The sequence below is a fragment of the Halichoerus grypus genome, chromosome 10 (assembly GCF_964656455.1).
Source record: "Halichoerus grypus chromosome 10, mHalGry1.hap1.1, whole genome shotgun sequence".
Lineage (NCBI taxonomy): Eukaryota > Metazoa > Chordata > Mammalia > Carnivora > Phocidae > Halichoerus > Halichoerus grypus.
Window position 1 is genome coordinate 90,149,886 of NC_135721.1, and position 15,677 is coordinate 90,165,562.

Below are 15,677 nucleotides of genomic sequence, written 5' to 3' on the forward strand. Positions count from 1 at the left end.
GCCTAAAACATCTCCAAGTCCCAGGGAGCCCCTGTGACATTGTGAACGTGCTTTGTTACATCACCAGCTTTTCATAGGATCCTCCTGCCTCTTGTGTGCTGTGACCAAACACTGACCTTCTACTGAGGGCTTGGTTTCCTTTGCCACCCTGCTGGTCAGAGATGGGCTTAACTTTCAAACTTTCTATGAAAATGAAGTTCACAACACCTCCTTGATATTGGTTACTGACATCCTCTTTCCTTTCCTTTTTTTAAAACTGGGATTTCCTCCCAATTACACCATGACAAACTTCCCAGGGGCTTCTTTCCTACTGAATGCCTCTCAGGCTTTTTCCATCTGGACCCCTGGTGGGGTGTAGCAGCATTAAATGATCTGGATTTCCCAAAGCCTAGGACTTCTGTCATCTGTGTTTGCAGGGGGCTCTGCTGGATTGGCCATTCAAGTGGGGTGGCAATGGGTCTGCAGCACTTCCCCTGCCTGCATCACGAGCTCACTGTATCACAGTGTACCATGAATGGGGATGTTGTTGGTTCCTTCAGTGCACACACCAGGGACACATGAGTAAAAATATCATTTGTGGGAAAAGAGAAGGCTCATATTTACATCCATTTCTTTAGATTGGGTACCAAGTATAACACAGGGAATAACTTAATGCTCAAAAGAAAGAGAAACAGATCCTAATTGGACATACAAGGCAGCCTGGAAGGCTTAAGATTCGAAGGTATAATAAGCATAATGTTCATTCATTTTGCTTTTTAATTTTATTTTTATTTTTAAGTATTTTTTTTAAAAAGATTTATTTATTTAGTTGGGAGGGGGGAAGGGCAGAGGGGGAGGGAGAGAGAGAATCTCAAGCAGACTTCTTGCTGAGTGTGGTGACCTACATGGAGCTTGATCTCATGACCCCCAGATCATGACCTGAACTGAAATCAGCGCAGATGCTCAACTGACTGAATCACCCAGGTTCCCCAACGTTTTAAGTATTTTTAATTTTAATTTTTTCCAGCTTTATTGATATGATTGACATGTAACATTGTGTAAGTCCGAAGAGTACAATGTGTTGATTTGATACACTTATATATTGCAAAATTATTACTACCATAGCATTAGTTAACATCTCCATCCTGTTACATAATTACCATTTCTTTTTTATGACGAGAACATTTAAGATCTCTTTTCTTAGTTACATTCAAATATATAATACAGTATTATTAGCTATAGTTACCATGTTGTACATTGCATCCTCAGAACTTATTTGCATTATTACTGGAAGTTTATACCCTTCAACCAATATCTCCCTATTTCCCTCATCCCCCAGCCCCAGGTAAACACCATTCTACTCTGTTTCTACAAGTTCAGCTTTTTTAGACTCCATGTATAAGTGATTTCATGCAGTATTTACCTGACTTACCTCACTTAGCATAATGCCCTCAAGATAATATGTAAATGGCAGGATTTTCTTCTCTCTCATGACTGAATAATATTATATCTATCTATCTATCTATCTCATATCTTTATCCATTCATCCACTCACTGATGGACACTTAGGTTGTGTCTATGTCTTGGCTGTTGTAAATAATGCTGCAATGAACACGGGGGTACTGATATCCATTTGGGATCCTAATTTCAATTTCTTTGGATATATACCCAGAAATGGAATTGCTGGATCATATGGTAGTTCTATTCTTAATTTTTTGAGGATCCTCCATGCTGTTTCCATAGTGGCTATACCAGTGTGTTTCCGTACCGATAGCACATAAGGGTTTCCTTTTCTTCACATCCTCACTAGCACTTGGTTATCTCTGGTCTTTTTGATAACGGCTTATTTTGGATCTTTAAAAAATTTTAGTAAATGCTTTTTTCTGTAATCTCAAAAGTGGTATATATGTTCTCCTCTTCCTTAAATTCCATGGACTCTCTTTGTAAAGCTCAAATACTTCAGTGGTTGGTTTTGCAGGAGTCATGCCCCCATTTCTTCCTTGCTGAGCAAACCCCACTTTTGAGCCATGAAGCTAAGTGCCTGGCCCCAAGGGGTGACCATGGCTGGTCTGACCCTCCAAGGCAGTACCACATCATCTTCCTGAATCCTCACTTTACCAGCCTCCCTCAAAGCCGGGGATGATCCATTTCTGGCCAATGAGTCTTTTTTATTTTTAATTTTTTTTGGAGGGAAGAAGATTTTTTTTTTGATACAATGTTCAGTGATTCATTAGTTGAATATAACACCCAGTGCTCATTATATCACATGTCCTCTTGGCCAGTGAGTCTTAAGATATTCATCAGTTGGTACTGATGGCTGCTGGGAAATGTTTTTGCTTCCTGATAAAAGGTAAGAGAAGCTGAGAGAAGGAATCTTGCTGCCCTGGCTAGCTCATGTGGCCATGATGCCTGGAGTGGTGACAGCCATTTTGGGGCTATGAGGCAATGAATAGGAGGATGACAAAACAGCACATGAAGAGTGGGAAAAAGATAGACATCTTTGTGCAGCTGAACCAACACCAGCAACTGCCCATGTCCAGATGTCTTGTTACATGAGCCAATACATTCCTATTTTTAATCTATTAGACTAGTTTTCAGGTGCTGACTGCCAAAGCATTCCTGCCCGACACCAGCTCCACCCTGTTTAGTTGGTCCACCCTATGGCAAAGAAGGTGGGAGTGTTATTTCTGGACATGTGTGAATCCAGTAACGCTCCAGGGTGCATTTAGCATCATCCCTATGGAAATGCATCACTGACACTGTCATGTATTTCTTAGGCTCAACATTGAAGTGTTTTAGGGTCACAGATGGCACAGGATGGTGGGGAGGACAGATATGAATGATAATGAGGTGTGGAGGATTATTGGGGTCTTTAGAATGGCTCCATTGGTGGATAGAACTTTGTACACTCTCTTGATGCTCATGTGGCAGGTTGTATTTTCCCACTGTCCTTACAAAGGCAGTGGGCTTGATGGTAGTTAGAGGGGGTCAAAACCCTGACAAGTTTCCCCCACCCTGAGCTGGCATTGTGCTGGGTCTAGGGGTGCCACAGGGAACAAGGTAGGGACCCTTCTAGCCAGGAAGAGTGGCTTCATGTCTGGGTCAGGGGATGGGGACTTCAGGGCAGAGGTCTGGGGCCTTGGAGCAGTCCTGGGGTTCAGGGAAGGCCCCAGGGCAGGGGGGAGGGGACAAAGTGCTCCTCCTGCCCTTCTCCTCATCCTCCCCCCACCTCCTCCTCCTCTTCTTCTCCTCTTCCTTCCCCCACCTCCCTCCTCCTCCTCCCATCTCCTTCTCCTCCTCCCACCTCCTCCTTCTTCTGGTGTAGATTCTTAGTTAATTTTTATAATATTTAATTTCAAAAGACTAAGGTCAAAGTAGGAAGGAAAACAGAAGGTAGAGAGACTTCAAAGACTGACCCAATCCTCTCACTTTTCTTCCTGGATGCAAAAAAGCCAACTCAACCCAACCCAACCCAACCCAACAAAAACCAGACCACACCAAACCAAAACCAAACCAAACTGCCTTAAGCCAACAGAAGAAACCTGGACCAAGGTCTTCTAAAGTGATGTGGATGCACAGGAGTGAGTCATCCATGGTACCTTCTGGAGGAAGTTAAAATAAAAGGAACCGGAAGCATGGAGGATGAGGATTGTCAACACCAAGGGCAAATGCACTGTCCACTTGGTCCTGGGAATAGGGTCTCTTGTCCTGCCTAAATATAATAAGGGTGGGAGAGAGGATCTGGATGATTCTTGCTGATCCCTTCAAGGCTAAGATTTGGGAGAGATTTTTCTTGAAATCTTCACTGGATGACAATAACGTGTCAGGACACATCAATTATATTCTGCCTCACGTTTTATGGTTCTAACACTTGTAAAGTTAAAAATGTCAAATGTCATGAGATGGGGGGAAATCAAAGCTCTTCTACAATTAGGACCAACCTTGGGGAATTGGAAAGACAGGTAGTAAATGGAAGGTCTCCCCACCAGGTGACCCTGGAGGGCTGGGTGGCAGCCTGTGTGTGCGGGAAACGCAGTCTGAGCCATGCGCACTGTGGGGATATTGGTAAGCAAGCCTTTTAATTAGACTCACTCATTAATTTGTTGTTGTGACTGACTTGCTTTGCACCAGGTTAGCTAATGAAGTGACATTTGGGTATCATGTGCAATTATCAATGTTCTTTGACCCAAATGTTGACATTTTCTGGGGACCCCCATGCTAGTGATGAGCATATACAAACATGTTCTTGGAGTGCTTCACAACCATGAAAGTGGAGGATGTTCAGAGCATTTTACAGGCTTTTGTAAGTTACCGGTGGCTAATGAGGGTCAGGTCAGTTACTCGCCCAGCAGAGGCTGAAAGCTGCTCATGGCTACTAAGAACAGGCCCTTCTGGAGTCTTTTATGACTCCAAGTCCAATGCCGGGCAGCACTGATCTGTGGTAAGATGTTCATGGGAGTCACGTCGTTGGAGTGGGTGTGTGGATGATCCCGCGGGTGTTATGTTTTATGGTAGTGCTGTCTGAGGGCACCTGTAGAAATGCAGATTCTTTGGCCCTACCCTAGACCAGTGGAGTTGGGATCTCTGGGTGTGGGCCCCAGGAATTGCCTCTGCCACAAGAAGTACACATGCTCCCACTTGCCTGGAGTTAGCAGAGAAATTCTGGGGATCCCATGCAATCAGAATGCCCATGAAAAGTGGCAGCTGACAAGATGCAGAGGAGCTGGCATGAGTCAGACTCTTGCATGCTGAGTCACTAGCTGGATGTGTAAGAGATGGAGGGTGGAATTGGCTTTGGTCCACTTCTCCCTTGTGGGTGTGGGTGGAGGATCAGCTGGGAGGTGTGAGAGCAGCTGTTTTGTGGGCAGATCCAGGTCACCAGGCCTGGGGATCCAATAGAGAGCAGCCCGTGTCTCTGAGGCTGGGGAAGGGCCCCTTGTCCCCCTTTACCTGGCTGCCTGTCCCTGACCTGGCCTCTGACTTGCTCCTGTCTGCTGGAGATGGCTCAGACCCAGGGGCAGAGAGACCCCCAGGGGGCTGGTCCCAGGCTTAGGGGAGGTCCTGGTGGCTCCACCAGGGGTGAAAGAACATCTGGCTGGCATGAGGAGATCCAAGAGGAGGAAACGGGCAGGTTTCTTGAGCAGCACGGCACAACATCAAGGAAGAGTGGGGCCCGTTTCCTACCATGAGACGTGGTTGTCTGCCCCCATCTACTCTTGCCTTCTCACATTTTCCAAATCCTTTTGATAAGGAAAAACCTGTGTCCTAAGATGGCCAACGGAGCCAGCAAGGGAGTCCCAGCCCCTGCCCCGGGGCTCTTCCAGGTTCTTCTCCCTGCCCCACTTCGCGCACTTGCCAAAAGTGCCAAGTATGGGGAAGTAGAAGTGTATAAATTGCCCCTTTGTTTGTGCTCGGGGCTCAGACATTTGGAGACCACTCTCCTCTGAGCCCGCCAGCATTAAATAAACCTCCTATCCTCCAAGATCTCCGGATGCCACTTGGTTCTTCCGTTGGGCGATCCAGTTCAGGTTCCGTAACATTTGGTTTCCTGACCAGGAAACCCAACCGCGCAGGCCCATTGTTGCCACTGGTTTGGGGGCAATGGCAGGGTGGTGACAGAAGGAGGGATCCTAATGGAGAAGGCGTGCCCGCCTAATTTTCACCACTCTCCCGCCCCAGTTGCCTCAGGCCGGCCCCGCTCCGCTGTTCCCGCCGGACTCAAGGAGACTTGGCAGGTGAGGACCTGGTCCCGACCTCGGATTCCGGTAAGGCCTGGGGCCCCAGGACATAGATAGGCCCACCCGTCGGGGTGGAAGGGGAGCCTGATCACCTCCCAGAGACCTCTTAGAGGTCTCACAGGAAGGGATTCCCAGGGAGGGAATGTAATAACTTCTGGAGTGTGAATGTGCAGTCCGACCTGGCTTGCTCAGTCGGACTGATTCTATGACTCCACGGGCGGGCACCCTTAAGGTCCCCAGAAGCCTATGGAGTCTGAGTGGGCCGGTCTGCGATTCCGTGGTGAACGGCATATGGTCTATGGAGGCATCCGATCATAAGTCACAATGCTGAGACCGCTACGGCTAAGCCTCACCTAAACTCCTTCGGGACAGCCAGATGGGCATCTGATTGGTCTCCTCACCATATGAGGCACCCTCCCCTTGTCTGTCTCTGCATCACCGCACATGTGAACATAACCGTGGGGTCAGGTCAGAGTAAACCTACAGTTCTAGAGACCATGATCAAAAATTTCAAGAAGGGGTTTTTGGGAGGCTATGGAGTCAGGATGAACCCTGGCAAGTTGAGAACCCTATGTGAATTGGAATGGCCCACCTTTAATGTTGGGTGGCCTTCAGAAGGGACGTTGGATGTCCCAACGATTCGTCGAGTACAGCAAGTCGTAACAGGAGAACCAGGACACCCTGGCCAGTTTCCATACATTGACTCCTGGCTAGGAAGTGCTCAGACCCTTCCCCCCCTGGGTGCGATTCGCTTGCAATAAGCAGGGATAGGCCAGGGTCTTAATCACCTCATCCATGCAACCTAAAGAAAATCAGCAAAAGCCCCAGTCTCCACAAATCCTAGCCGGAGATCCCGAGGATGAACCGATCCTGCCCCCATGGTACGTAACCCCAAGACCATCTACACCTGGCCTTTCAGCTCCAGACACTCTGCCGCCATCGGTTTCACTGGCGCCCCCAGGCCCAGAGGATCCACCGGCACCCCCAGGCTCAGAGGATCCACTGGTGCCCCCAGGCCCAGATCCACTTTCTCCAGGACTAGCAGCCAGGCTGTGCCCCAGGCCAGGCGCAAGCACCCTCCAAATGCCAGTATGAGAGATGCGGGAACCCGAGAGGCGGGATGAAGACAGGACGGTCCAATCTGGCCATTCCATGATGTATTATCAGCCCTTCTCCACCACCGACCTCCTCAAGTGGAAATATAACACCCCATCCTACTCTAAGAAACCACAGGCTATGGTAGACCTCATAGAATCCCTCTTCCAGACTCATCGGCCAACCTGGCAAGACTGCCAACAGTTACTCCGCACCCTGTTTAACACAGAGGAAAGGAAGAGAATAATGAAAAGTCCATGACAGTACCTAGAAGAGCACGCAGCAGCAGGAGTCATCAACCCTGCTGCCTGGGCTAATATGGCTGCACCTGAAGAGCACCCAGCATGGGACTTCACCACAACTGAGGGACAGGCCCACATCCACTGGTACCAGGAGGCCTTCCTCTGGGGAATTCGGGCAGGAGCTAAAAAACCCATGAACATGACTAAGGTATCCTCGGTCACTCAACAACCAGGGGAGTCCCCCGGGGACTACTACGAAAGACTATGTGAAGCCTACAGGATATACACTCCATTTGATCCCTAGGCACAGGAAAGCCAACAGATGGTAAACACCTCCTTCGTGGCTCAGGCTGCCCCAGACATCAGAAAAAAACTTTAGTAACTAGAAGGTTTCACTGGGATGAACAACACCCAGCTAATAGAGATTGCCAATAAGGTCTACATGAACAGGGAGGTCACAGCTGAATGCGAAGCTGATAAAAAGTTGAAAAAGAAAGTCAGCCTCCTTGCTGCCACCCTGAAAGAAAAGGGCAACAAAAAGGCAGGGAGACCCTGGCCACCGAAAGGGGGAAAGCCCAGAACCCCCTTGGCAAAGGATCAATGTGCCTACTGTAAGAAGAAAGGGTATTGGAAAAATGAATGTCCCATCCGGGGAAAGGCTCAGAAGCCCAGGAAGAACCCTGAGAGGAGGACCTCATAGGCCTTGTGGGAATGGACTCAGACTGAGGGGGACTGGGCTCTTTCCTCCTTGGCCCCCATGAGCCCATGGTCAGAATGAGGGTAGGGGCCAAGAAGTGACTTTCATGGTTGATACTGGGGCCGAGCACTCTGTTGTCATCTCCCCAGTGGCCCCTTTTAGCAAAAGGACTGCGATCATCCTTGGGGCCACCAGGATGCTGGCGATACAACAGCCCTTTTGCCAGGCTCACCAGTGCGAATTCAGGGGCCACAAGGTCCCACATGAATTCCTTTATCTGCCTGATTACCCCATCCCTCTCCTGGGCCGAGACATACTTTCCAAGCTTAGGGTTCAGATAACCTTTGAGCCCACTGGACACACTAGCCTCTGATTGAACCCAAGGCAAGAGGAGACGGGGTCACTGGTACTAGCAATTACCATGCCAAGGGAAGAAGAATGGAGGCTATTCTGTGCCCAGGCCCAACTGAGCAGCCCGCTGGAGTTCAGACTCACTTTCCCTTCAGTATGGGCTGAAAACAACCCACCTGGCCTAGCCCGGAATCGGGCCCCTATCATTGTTGAACTGATCCCAGGAGTCTAACCTCAGAGGCAAAGGCAATACCCCCTTCCACAAGAAGCTAAGATTGGCATCCAAGAACATCTGGCCAAACTCAAAGATGCAGGTATTCTAGTCAAGTGCCAGTCGGCCTGGAATACCCCACTCCTGCCAGTCAAGAAGCCAGGAGGGGGATACTGACCAGTTCAAGGCCTGCGGGCCATCAACAAGGTGACCATTTCTCTGCACCCAGTGGTCCTGAATCCATACACCCTCCTCGGCCAAATCCCAGGGTCGGCCAGATGGTTCACTTGCCTAGATTTGAAGGATGCCTTCTTCTGCCTCCGCTTAGCTCCCCAGAGCCAGCCACTGTTTGCCTTTGAATGGACTGAACATGATACAGGGCGCCAGATGCAACTAACTTGGACACACCTCCCGCAGGGGTTTAAAAACTCACCAACCCTCTTTGGGGAAGCGCTGGCCGCAGACCTCGCCAGCTTCCCAAGAGAGGCCACATGATGCATCCTCCTCCAGTATGTGGATGACCTCCTCCTCACCAGTGACACACAAGAAGACTGCACAAAAGGCACAAAGGCCCTCCTACAGCTCCTGTCAGACTCGGGATACCGAGCCTCATGGAAGAAGGCACAGATCTGCCAACAATAGGTCCAATACCTTGGTTTTCTCCTCACTCAAGGGAAAAGAGAACGAGGGCCAGAGAGGAAGAGGGTCATCATCTCCCTGCCACAGCCCCAGACAAAAAGGGGCCTACGAGAATTCCTGGGGGCTGCAGGATTCTGCCACATCTGGATCCCTGGGTTCTCGGCAATAGCAAGACCCCTCTATGATCTCTTAGGGGGGCCAGATTGAGAACCCCTTGCCTGGACTGAGGAAGCAGAAGCCGCCTTCACAGAGATAGAGACCGCCCTGGGGCAGGCTCCAGCCCTGGGCCTACCAGATGTAGAGGAACCCTTCAATCTCTTTGTGCATGAAAAAGAAAAGATAACACTCAGGGTACTCACCCAGACTGTTGGGCCCTGGCAACGGCCAGTTGCATACCTGTCAAAGAAGCTGGACCCCGTGGCAGCAGGATGGCCACCGTGCCTCAGGGCACTGGCAGCCACAATCCTACTCGTCAAGTAGGCAGACAAGCTCACCCTAGGCCAAGAACTTAACGTCAAGGTCCCTCAGACAGTTGTGTCCCTCATGAATGCACAGGGACACCGCTTCCTTTCCAACTCTCGGCTAGCACAATACCAAGGGCTCTTCTGTGAAAACCTGCGGGTCACCCTCGAAACAGTAAGGACATTAAATCCAGCAACCTTTCTCCCCATGGAAGAGGGAACCAGGACATGACTGTTCCAAGGTGACTGATGAAGTCTACTCGAGCCATCCAGATCTGCGGGATCAAGCCATAAAGAATCCAGAGCTCACGCTGTTCAGCAGGGCAGCAGTTACCTACAGGAGGGTGCCCGGAAAGCAGGTTATGCAGTAACCACAACCACTGAAGTCCTAGAAGCTAAGGCATTACCAGCTGGATGGTCAGCTCAATGGGCTGAACTATATGCCTTAGCCCGAGCCCTCACCTCGGTGAAGGCAAGTGAGTCAACGTCTATACTGACTCCGGGTACACCTTCACTACTGTACATATACGTGGAGCCATCTACAAGGAAAGGGGCCTCCTAACCACAGCAGGAAAAGCTATCAAGAACAAAGAGGAGATACTGAGACTCCTTGAAGCCATCTGGCTTCCAAAGGAAGTAGCAATCCTGCACTGTAAGGGACACCAGAAAGGAGACGACCCCATAGCACAGGGAAATCGTCTGGCAGATGAGGCAGCCAAGACCACAGCCAGTGAGGACATGGACAGAGCCCCTTCCCTCACCATGACCCTGACACCCCCGGAAGAAGTCCCTCCGCCCAGTTACACTAAAAAGGAGAAAGAATGGGCCATGGCTGAGGGAGCCACCCTGGCTGAAAAGGGATGGTGGATGATGCCAGATGGGCGCATCTTTGTTCCAACAGCAACTGGAGGGCATCTAGTCAAGGAATACCACCAACTCACTCATCTGGGGAAAACTGCATTAGAGGCCCTTCTCCAGAAGCACTACTGCATCAGTCAGCTGCCAGCACTGTGCCGAGCAACGAGTGAATGGTGCATAATATGTGCTAAAAATAATGTTCGGTCTGCACCATGGCCCCCACCAGGTGTCCAGAGGATGGGAGCAACCCCCTTCGAAGATCTAGAGGTAGACTTCACAGATGTGCAGCCAAGCAGGGGGTTCAGATATCTCCTAGTAATAGTATGCACATACTCTTGGTGGGTCTAAGCCTTCCTGACTAGGACGGAGCAAAGCCGGGAAGTAGCTAAATTCCTCTTGCGGGAGATCATGCCCCGGTTCAGCCTGCTGTTAACAATCCATAGTGACAATGGACCCGCATTTGTGGCAGATGTTGTACAGGTCTTGACCAAATCTCTCAACATCACCTGGAGACTCCACAACGCTTACCGGCCCCAAAGTTCAGAGAAAGTAGAGCGAATGAATCACACCCTCAAGGGAACCTTAGCAAAGTTTTGTCAGGAGACTAACCTCCCATGGCTGGTTCGGGTACCCCTAGCTCTCCTGCGTGCTCGCTGCATGCTGGGGACATCAGGTTTCTCCCCACTCAAATTAATATATGGACGGCCTCCCTTCCCAGTGCTTGGGAAGCCTTCCAGGAAAATTATATCAGGTTGGAGATAAAAAAATAAAGGAGCAGCTTCAGGTCCTGGGGGCCACCCTAAATAAATTACAAAAGTATACCATCGAGAAAGCCCCAATCTCCTTAGGGTCTCAGGTACACTCCTTCCAGACAGGGGACTCAGTTGGGTCAGAGATTGGAAGAAAGACCCCCTCAAACTGCAGTGGACAAGGCCCCACACTGTTGTTCTAACCACCCCTACTGCCCTCAAGGTCTCAGGTGTCACCCCATGGGTCCACCATTCAAAAGTGAAGAAAGCTCATCATTCGGATGAGGAGCTGCACCAGTGGAGAGTCCAGCCAGACTTCACGAACCCGTTCTGGCTTCACCTTCAACAAGACCCCATCGACTGATGGACACCTGCTCACCGTGTTCCCTGGCTCTCATCAGCGTGATTTCCCTCATCTTGGGAGTCGGATTGTACACTGTTGCCCCTCCTGACTGGACTTTCCCCTAGAGGCTTACTATTGCCATTGCTTATTGGGTGACCCTAGGGTGTATTACTGCACTTACTTGTCCACAGGTTTCATCTGCTGATGGGGTAGCCACGATGGCTCCCTCTAACTAAGGTCATAGACCCCACTTTTACTGGCCATCTGCTGTCTACTCCTGAGCACATTTCACCATGGTTTTCCTGGCCCTAGTCAGTCCCGGTCTTCTGCTACCTGGTGTGCTGTTCCTCCTCACTGTCTCTAGCTTGCCCGGCTAGGCAAGGGGGACAACTCTCGTATCACTGTTACTGGCAAATGGACTTTCCAGCTTATCCCCCTCAATCCCACACCAGCACCGCCACTGACTTCTTCCACCTGGGATGGGCACACACCAAAGGTTAACCTCCATTTTGATGGATGCCAGCTTCTTGATACCTCCTGGGAACCTTATAGATGGTGTTCCTACCATGGCCCTCACTCAGGTTACTGGCTGGTAGATATCTACATCTGTGGGGGCCCTACGCCTCAACAGCCAAACACCTGACCCCAGTTCTTCTTACAAGCCTGGGGATGCGAGTCATGGGTGGCAACTTGGCTGGGAATGGAACAATGGTCCAATGGGTGGTGGAGCCTCAAATAGCGAAGTGACATCTGGACTTCCTTGTCACACAACACCACCCCATCCTCTTGCCCTAACAATCACTGTATGCCACTCACTCTCTCAGTCCTAGAACCCAGTGCTACACCATGGGCCACAGGAATCACTCTCCTTTTGGGCCAATATCACTCTATAGGGACTGACCCCATGGCCAAGTTTATGATTAAGTCCATGTTCGCCCCAAGCCTTGCAGTCAACCTCAGAGTCAGAGAGAAAATAACTCGCCCTGGCACATCCCTGGGTCCCCCAGCCACACGCAGCAAGCATCTATAGCGCAACTGTTAGGTATGATTAATGCCTCCCACCAAGCACTTAACCACTCAAATCCACCCCTAGTGTCTGACTGCTGGATCTGTATGAAGCCCGGTCCCGTCCAATACCTAGGTGTCATCCTCAACCAGTCCACCATGTCACCTCCCACCTCGGCACCGGGGACCTCAGATTATCCCTTTCTGGCTCCGGTACTGCTGTATGGCAACTCTGCCTCTCCCATCACGGGCCACAGCCGGGTTTGTGTACCTAACAACACTTTTCTGGCTTGTGATCAAGGTGTATACATCTGCATCACCCCACACAATCAATCATGCATGCTTGTTAGTCTCTTACCCGATCTTTCAGTCCTCCCCGGGAGCGATGCCCCACTCATACGGAGGCCTCCTAGCCACCCTTGACACTCCCCTGTGGCCATCCCTCTTATCGTGAGCCTGCTGGCCACATCAGGTGTTGCCCTCGGCGCCACTGGCGTCAGGATGTCTCAGGTTCAGTACCAGGGGTTAACTCAACAACTCATGACGGACTTTTCCGCCCTCACTCAGTTGGCCCTGGCCCTGCAGCGCCAACTCAATTCACTGGCCTCAGTGGTCCTCCAAAACAGATGTGGGCTTGACTTGCTCACGGCTGCGCAGGGGGGTCTCTGCCTCTTCTTACAGGAGGAATGTTGTTTCTATGCTAATGAGTTGGGGGTGGCCCAAGAAAGTCTGACCCAATTACAGGAATGAGTAAATCACCGGTGGGAAACACTTGGTGGGATTCCCTCTCACAATGGTTCCCTTGGTTCGCCCCCCTCATCGGCCCCCTCCTAATGCTCCTCCTCATAGTAGCATTTGGTCCTTGTATTCTTAATGCCCTTACTAGGTTTATCACTGCTCAAATGGCTAAGATCAGACTCCAGTTGCTCCTTACTCATTATTGCCCCTTAGAAGATGAAAATGCCCTCTAAACTAGGTGTTTAAAGGGGCATCAAAGGGGGGGAATGATAAGGAAAAATCTGTGTCCTAAGATGGCCGACCGAGCCAGCAAGGGAGTCCCAGCCCCTGCCCCGGGGCTCTTCTGGGTTCTTCTCTCTGCTCCACTTCCCGCGCCGGTGTTAAATAAACCTCCTATCCTCCAAGATCGCCAAGTGCTGCTTGGTTCTTCCATCGGGTGGTCCAGTCCAGGTTCTGTAACACTTTGAGGCTGGGTATGGGCATGTGACTCAGTTCTGGCCAAAGTGACGAAAAGCGAAGTGTTTTATGGGGCTTTCAAACAATCTTATTGGAAGACAGGCGTCCTTTTTTCTATCTCTTTCCTGCTGCCTAGAACGTAGATGTGATGGCTGGAGCCTAAGCAGCTATCCTGGCCCACTATGTGATGTGCAAAGAATATGGAGCAGCAGGACAGGCAGGTCCCTGATATTTTGGACTTGCCAACTAAGAGCTGCCTATCTCTGTTCTCTGTTCTTCCTTTATGCATGAGAGAGACATGCCTATCTTGTTCAAACCACTGTTTTGGTGCACTTGAACCCAAATCAAACCAATCTAAGCTAATAAACATTGACATCAGGGAAATCTAAGACTGGGTGGCAGGGATCTAGGCATGGAGTCAGGAACCTGAGGACCACGTTCTTGCCCCGGGAAGTACTGAGCTGAAGAGAGGCAAGACTCTGACCTGGAACTGATATAAGCCAGGAACTCCTCCAAAAGGCACAAGGAAAAAATCTACCACCTGGTACTAGGATCAGAAGTTAGAGCAGTCTCTGTGATAGTGCTAGGCATGGAGCAGCTTGTTCTCTGTTGCTTGTGTCCTCCTTCCCCACCTAGGGCAGTACTGCTCTCAGAATAGGCAGGGGTAATTAAACTTGGGGCGTCTGGGTGGCTCAGTCCATTAAGCATCTGCCTTCGGCTCAGGTCATGATCTCGGGGTCCTGGGATCGAGTCCCATGTCAGGCTTCCTGCTCAACAGGGAGCCTGCTTCTCCCTCTCCCTCTGCCCCTCCCCTTGCTTGTGCTCTCTCTCTCTCTCAAAGAAATAAATAAAATCCTAAAAAAAAAAAAAAAAGAAAAGAAAAAGAAAGGCGGGGGTAGAGGTATACAGCCCCACTTTGAAAATGAGAGGGCCGCAGTGGCAGGGAGGCAAGCCAGGATCACATTTCCTTATTTCACCCTTTCCAGGATTTTTATCCTGTCTCTGCAATTGGTTAATTCCTGTCCATGTCTCCATAATGGTGGTGGTAGGCAAAAGGCTGGTGTGTGTTTGAGGGACAGCTCTTGTTGGGTGGGTGCTCTGCAGGGCTGGGGTCTTCCACAGGGGCTGGACAAGCCGAACAGCACTGGGCTCTCCAGGTGAACTCACACCCACAAGAAGTCCTGGGATGGATGGACTCACTTGGCCAGGTGATGTGGGGAAACCTATTAAGATAGCATGGGGCTGTGATAACAGCCATACACAAGAGCTCCTGGAAGCCAGGGACTGCCCTTTGCCTAGTAACCCTTATTTCATTTTACTTGATCTACTTGTTGATGCTGAAATAAAGATGGTACTTGGAAAATTGTTCAAAGCTGCAGAACTGGGATTCAAACCTGGGCTGGTCTCACTTGAAAGTCTGTGATCTTTTCCTATGTTTTCCTATACAGGGTCTCACTTAGCTCTGCCACCTGCTTATCCATGTCACCTAGTCTTTACATTTCTGTGTTCTCCATGAAGTGAGAGGAGCTTGAGTCTGGGTGGGTTGTGACGCTTTGGCCAACAGAGCAGATCCCACCTCTTTCTGGGAGGAATGTCAAAGAGTTTCGGGGCCCCATTTTATGCTGTCACGGTAAAGTGGCAAAGGCACATACCACACTCATGTACTCGTGTCACTGTGATCTTAGTCATTGACTTGCAGGGGGCAGGTATATCAAATGAACTTAATGTATGTTTAGTCACATCGTCGCTCACTTGGCCCTGAGCAGTCCTGCAAGTACATGAACTTGGTATTGGATTTTTTGTAGAGGTGTTTCAACCTTCCCTAGAGGGCTTATTGACACACAGATTCCTGAGCCTCACCTCCAGAGTTTCTGATTTCAGTGGGTCTGAGATGGAGCTTGAGAATATTCATTTCTGAGACATTTCCAGGAGATGCTGATCCTGCTGGTCTCAGGACCAGCACTGAGAACTATTGAGAACCAACTATCTATGACCAACCAGGCCTCAGGGCTTTGGAGGCTCCAATGATTAGAACGATGCTCTGCATGCATTTTGATCATGCCCCATCAGTTAAAAAACTTGAGCACAACCCAGATATGTACATTTTAAAGTCAC

The 15,677-nt window shown here is 49.9% G+C and overlaps 1 long non-coding RNA gene across 1 annotated transcript; it reads left to right on the top strand.

Annotated features, from left to right (window-relative positions):
• Positions 1–3,846: 3,846 nt before the first annotated feature.
• LOC144379249 (uncharacterized) lies at positions 3,847–13,510 on the top strand. Its single transcript, XR_013441920.1, has 3 exons — positions 3,847–4,044; positions 5,659–5,744; positions 11,244–13,510. It is a non-coding gene; the product is annotated as an uncharacterized LOC144379249 (long non-coding RNA).
• Positions 13,511–15,677: the final 2,167 nt, after the last annotated feature.